The 6,684-nt window shown below is 47.0% G+C and overlaps 1 non-coding gene across 1 annotated transcript; it reads left to right on the top strand.

Annotated features, from left to right (window-relative positions):
- The first annotated feature begins 3,645 nt into the window (after positions 1-3,645).
- Positions 3,646-5,559, top strand: LOC125500432. Its single transcript, XR_007277814.1, has one exon. It is a non-coding gene; the product is annotated as a small subunit ribosomal RNA (ribosomal RNA).
- Positions 5,560-6,684: the final 1,125 nt, after the last annotated feature.

Here is a 6,684-nt window from a genome sequence, read left to right on the forward strand (position 1 = left end):
TTGGATCGAAAAATTTTCAAAGTCCGAAAGAGTCGCGCATCACTCGTTGGATCGAAAAATTTTCAAAGTCCGAAAGAGTCGCGCATCACTCGTTGGATCGAAAAATTTTCAAAGTCCGAAAGAGTCGCGCATCACTCGTTGGATCGAAAAATTTTCAAAGTCCGAAAGAGTCGCGCATCACTCGTTGGATCGAAAAATTCTCAAAGTCCGAAAGAGTCGCGCATCACTCGTTGGATCGAAAAATTTTCAAAGTCCGAAAAAGTCGCGCATCACTCGTTGGAACGAAAAATTTTCAAAGTCCGAAAGAGTCGCGCATCACTCGTTGGATCGAAAAATTTTCAAAGTCCGAAAGAGTCGCGCATCACTCGTTGGATCGAAAAATTTTCAAAGTCCGAAAGAGTCGCGCATCACTCGTTGGATCGAAAAATTTTCAAAGTCCGAAAGAGTCGCGCATCACTCGTTGGATCGAAAAATTTTCAAAGTCCGAAAGAGTCGCGCATCACTCGTTGGAACGAAAAATTTTCAAAGTCCGAAAGAGTCGCGCATCACTCGTTGGATCGAAAAATTTTCAAAGTCCGAAAGAGTCGCGCATCACTCGTTGGATCGAAAAATTTTCAAAGTCCGAAAGAGTCGCGCATCACTCGTTGGATCGAAAAATTTTCAAAGTCCGAAAGAGTCGCGCATCACTCGTTGGATCGAAAAATTTTCAAAGTCCGAAAGAGTCGCGCATCACTCGTTGGATCGAAAAATTTTCAAAGTCCGAAAGAGTCGCGCATCACTCGTTGGAACGAAAAATTTTCAAAGTCCGAAAGAGTCGCGCATCACTCGTTGGATCGAAAAATCTTCAAAGTCCGCAAGAGTCGCGCATCACTCGTTGGATCGAAAAATTTTCAAAGTCCGATAGAGTCGCGCATCACTCGTTGGATCGAAAAATTTTCAAAGTCCGAAAGAGTCGCGCATCACTCGTTGGAACGAAAAATTTTCAAAGTCCGAAAGAGTCGCGCATCACTCGTTGGATCGAAAAATTTTCAAAGTCCGAAAGAGTCGCGCATCACTCGTTGGATCGAAAAATTTTCAAAGTCCGAAAGAGTCGCGCATCACTCGTTGGATCGAAAAATTTTCAAAGTCCGAAAGAGTCGCGCATCACTCGTTGGATCGAAAAATTTTCAAAGTCCGAAAAATTTTCAAAGTCCGAAAGAGTCGCGCATCACTCGTTGGATCGAAAAATTTTCAAAGTCCGAAAGAGTCGCGCATCACTCGTTGGATCGAAAAATTTTCAAAGTCCGAAAGAGTCGCGCATCACTCGTTGGATCGAAAAATTTTCAAAGTCCGAAAGAGTCGCGCATCACTCGTTGGAACGAAAAATTTTCAAAGTCCGAAAGAGTCGCGCATCACTCGTTGGATCGAAAAATTTTCAAAGTCCGAAAGAGTCGCGCATCACTCGTTGGATCGAAAAATTTTCAAAGTCCGAAAGAGTCGCGCATCACTCGTTGGATCGAAAAATTTTCAAAGTCCGAAAGAGTCGCGCATCACTCGTTGGATCGAAAAATTTTCAAAGTCCGAAAGAGTCGCGCATCACTCGTTGGATCGAAAAATTTTCAAAGTCCGAAAGAGTCGCGCATCACTCGTTGGATCGAAAAATTTTCAAAGTCCGAAAAAGTCGCGCATCACTCGTTGGAACGAAAAATTTTCAAAGTCCGAAAGAGTCGCGCATCACTCGTTGGATCGAAAAATTTTCAAAGTCCGAAAGAGTCGCGCATCACTCGTTGGATCGAAAAATTTTCAAAGTCCGAAAGAGTCGCGCATCACTCGTTGGATCGAAAAATTTTCAAAGTCCGCAAGAGTCGCGCATCACTCGTTGGATCGAAAAATTTTCAAAGTCCGAAAGAGTCGCGCATCACTCGTTGGATCGAAAAATTTTCAAAGTCCGAAAGAGTCGCGCATCACTCGTTGGATCGAAAAATTTTCAAAGTCCGAAAGAGTCGCGCATCACTCGTTGGATCGAAAAATTTTCAAAGTCCGAAAGAGTCGCGCATCACTCGTTGGATCGAAAAATTTTCAAAGTCCGAAAAATTCTCAAAGTCCGAAAGAGTCGCGCATCACTCGTTGGATCGAAAAATTTTCAAAGTCCGAAAGAGTCGCGCATCACTCGTTGGATCGAAAAATTTTCAAAGTCCGAAAGAGTCGCGCATCACTCGTTGGATCGAAAAATTTTCAAAGTCCGAAAGAGTCGCGCATCACTCGTTGGATCGAAAAATTTTCAAAGTCCGAAAGAGTCGCGCATCACTCGTTGGATCGAAAAATTTTCAAAGTCCGAAAGAGTCGCGCATCACTCGTTGGATCGAAAAATTTTCAAAGTCCGAAAGAGTCGCGCATCACTCGTTGGATCGAAAAATTTTCAAAGTCCGAAAGAGTCGCGCATCACTCGTTGGAACGAAAAATTTTCAAAGTCCGAAAGAGTCGCGCATCACTCGTTGGATCGAAAAATTTTCAAAGTCCGAAAGAGTCGCGCATCACTCGTTGGATCGAAAAATTTTCAAAGTCCGAAAGAGTCGCGCATCACTCGTTGGATCGAAAAATTTTCAAAGTCCGAAAGAGTCGCGCATCACTCGTTGGAACGAAAAATTTTCAAAGTCCGAAAGAGTCGCGCATCACTCGTTGGATCGAAAAATTTTCAAAGTCCGAAAGAGTCGCGCATCACTCGTTGGAACGAAAAATTTTCAAAGTCCGAAAGAGTCGCGCATCACTCGTTGGATCGAAAAATTTTCAAAGTCCCAACGATTCTCGCATGGAACTAAGTTCCAACGTACTGCCAAATTTTTCAGGTCGCGTTGCTGTTTTGCCCCATAAGGAACACGTGTTATGACCGGCCGGCTCCGACGTCCGAGCGGCACCGTTGATACTTCATGCACCGAGCGGTCTCGACCGGTCGGTCGGCACCTAGTCCTCGGGTTTCGGAACTTTCGACTTGTTTCGGCCCGTATCTCGACATTCCTTTGCGGGTTTGTTGTCGGGGCTATGGTTTCGTCCTCACCGTGTCACGAACACGCAGACAAAAATTTTTTTCGAATTTTGAAAATTTTTCGTCTGAGCGGAGATTCGCACCACAGGCGTTCGTTTCGTTCCGGTAAGAACCACTCTCACGAGTTCAAAGTTTTTCCGAGCGCTCACGTTTCGCAGGGGCGAGTTCTTCGCTCCGTCTAGAAAATATGATTCAATTTGAATCGTCGACACTACATAACCGCGGGTCGGTGTCTAAGACCGAATGGCCCTTTATGCGGTGACCAGAAAGTCTTCTCTCGCAAGTCGAGGGAAGCAGTCGAACAGAGGCATCAACTCGCCACATTCCGTGCGTATCACAGTCTGTTCGCAGACGGTACACATTGATTTCCAATCGTACTCCCGACGCTTGCAATCTAGCCGAAGGATACGAGAAGGATAATTCGAACGATTTGCACCGGGGAGTCGACAAAAATTGTCTTCACCCGAGGAAACACAAAGTCGAACAGAGCGCTCTGAGCGCTAGTACGCGTACACAAGTTGTGCGGTACCAGATATACATATTATATTAAAACGTGTGGCCGACCGGGCAAAGACTCGGCGGCATGGGGCAACACACGAAAAGAGCTACCAATAACACAAAGCTCCCTGGTTGATCCTGCCAGTAGTCATATGCTTGTCTCAAAGATTAAGCCATGCATGTCTCAGTGCAAGCCATATTAAGGTGAAACCGCGAATGGCTCATTAAATCAGTTATGGTTTCTTAGATCGTACCCACATTTACTTGGATAACTGTGGTAATTCTAGAGCTAATACATGCAAACAGAGTTCCGACCAGAGATGGGAGGAATGCTTTTATTAGATCAAAACCAATCGGTGGCGGGTTCGTCCTGTCCGCCGTTTACTTTGGTGACTCTGAATAACTTTGGGCTGATCGCACGGTCTTGGTACCGGCGACGCATCTTTCAAATGTCTGCCTTATCAACTGTCGATGGTAGGTTCTGCGCCTACCATGGTTGTAACGGGTAACGGGGAATCAGGGTTCGATTCCGGAGAGGGAGCCTGAGAAACGGCTACCACATCCAAGGAAGGCAGCAGGCGCGCAAATTACCCACTCCCGGCACGGGGAGGTAGTGACGAAAAATAACGATACGGGACTCATCCGAGGCCCCGTAATCGGAATGAGTACACTTTAAATCCTTTAACGAGGATCAATTGGAGGGCAAGTCTGGTGCCAGCAGCCGCGGTAATTCCAGCTCCAATAGCGTATATTAAAGTTGTTGCGGTTAAAAAGCTCGTAGTTGAATCTGTGTCCCACGCTGTCGGTTCACCGCTCGCGGTGTTTAACTGGCATGATTGTGGGACGTCCTACCGGTGGGCTTAGCCTTTCGGGGCGGCCCAACTAATATCCCATCGCGGTGCTCTTCATTGAGTGTCGAGGTGGGCCGGTACGTTTACTTTGAACAAATTAGAGTGCTTAAAGCAGGCTATTTTCGCCTGAATACTGTGTGCATGGAATAATGGAATAGGACCTCGGTTCTATTTTGTTGGTTTTCGGAACCCCGAGGTAATGATTAATAGGAACAGATGGGGGCATTCGTATTGCGACGTTAGAGGTGAAATTCTTGGATCGTCGCAAGACGGACAGAAGCGAAAGCATTTGCCAAAAATGTTTTCTTTAATCAAGAACGAAAGTTAGAGGTTCGAAGGCGATCAGATACCGCCCTAGTTCTAACCATAAACGATGCCAGCTAGCGATCCGCCGAAGTTCCTCCGATGACTCGGCGGGCAGCTTCCGGGAAACCAAAGCTTTTGGGTTCCGGGGGAAGTATGGTTGCAAAGCTGAAACTTAAAGGAATTGACGGAAGGGCACCACCAGGAGTGGAGCCTGCGGCTTAATTTGACTCAACACGGGAAACCTCACCAGGCCCGGACACCGGAAGGATTGACAGATTGAGAGCTCTTTCTTGATTCGGTGGGTGGTGGTGCATGGCCGTTCTTAGTTGGTGGAGCGATTTGTCTGGTTAATTCCGATAACGAACGAGACTCTAGCCTGCTAAATAGGCGTACTTTCCGGTATCTCGAAGGCCCCCGGCTTCGGTCGGGAGGTTTTTACTACCGGCGTACAAATAAATCTTCTTAGAGGGACAGGCGGCTTCTAGCCGCACGAGATTGAGCAATAACAGGTCTGTGATGCCCTTAGATGTTCTGGGCCGCACGCGCGCTACACTGAAGGAATCAGCGTGTCTTCCCTGGCCGAAAGGCCCGGGTAACCCGCTGAACCTCCTTCGTGCTAGGGATTGGGGCTTGCAATTATTCCCCATGAACGAGGAATTCCCAGTAAGCGCGAGTCATAAGCTCGCGTTGATTACGTCCCTGCCCTTTGTACACACCGCCCGTCGCTACTACCGATTGAATGATTTAGTGAGGTCTTCGGACTGGTACGCGGCAATGCCTCGGCATTGCCGATGTTGCCGGGAAGATGACCAAACTTGATCATTTAGAGGAAGTAAAAGTCGTAACAAGGTTTCCGTAGGTGAACCTGCGGAAGGATCATTAACGTTTCGTTACTGCGAAAAAAAAAGCAGCGAATCGATGATTATTTTGGTAGATTCCACCGTGAATCTCACGCAATTATAATCCAGTCAAAAGACACACATGGCACAAGAGGTGGCGTACATTTTACGCGTGTCACGAATATCGAACTACGTTACGGCCGAAACGGCTCGTGTCGCACTCACACACGTCGACGACGAACGATCTTGCTATGTCCGTTGGAAGAGAGAGAAAATAATATAAAAAGGACATTACAACTAGTGTATCACGGTAAAATATATCGTGTGCAGCAGCCAAAAACAAACTAAGGCATAAATGGCTATGGGTAAAAAAAACACTAGAAAAATAAAAGGACATTGCTACTACGCCAACCTACGGGGGCGCAAGAACGAAAACTCTCTTTCCATTCTGGACGATAGCGATGCGGATCGTGATGCCATTCGTCGATCAGATTTGTGTGAGGTAGCGACATTGTGCGCGTTGCTGAGGCGACCAAGTGCCCGCTTCTGTTGAACGGGACGCTTGGTGTGCGTTTGAATCAACCGTTCGGTCGATCCCCCCGCTTTGTACGAGGCGTGGCGCGCGATTGATCGAACGGTTTTTTTTATGCTTTTTTTTCAAATTGTTTCTTTTCAAAGATACACATGAAGAAAAGTTACCATACTTTCACGGGGTAACCTGCTCCGGCTGGAGTTTAGCTCCACCGGGGTGACGTCGCGTTCTCCGCGGCGGAAGGTTGGCGACGAACTTTCGCCCCGTGAAATGCAATTGAGATCTTATTCCTTTTGCGCAACATTACCAAAATCCACGTGCCGTGGTTCCCCCCAGACACAAAAAATATGGCTCGATCGAATTATACGCGGCTTCCTCCTCGCACGTAAAGTGTTGTAGAGTACAAGCCGCGCTCGAGCCTTTCGGAGGGGTTCCGCGCGTCACGCGCTTGATATTGGAATCACATTCGAACTGATCGTACAAAGAAACGCTTGAAGCGAGGTGCACGAATGATCGCAAGATTCTTCGCGTCACGACGAGCCGGCGTAACAACCGAACAATTGTCAAAGTGTCTCCTCTGCCCTCCGTTTTGACTCGAGGTGCGGCCGGAGACACGATGCAAAGTGAAAAAACGAT

The sequence above is a fragment of the Athalia rosae genome, chromosome 3, assembly GCF_917208135.1.
Source record: "Athalia rosae chromosome 3, iyAthRosa1.1, whole genome shotgun sequence".
NCBI classification, from domain to species: domain Eukaryota; kingdom Metazoa; phylum Arthropoda; class Insecta; order Hymenoptera; family Athaliidae; genus Athalia; species Athalia rosae.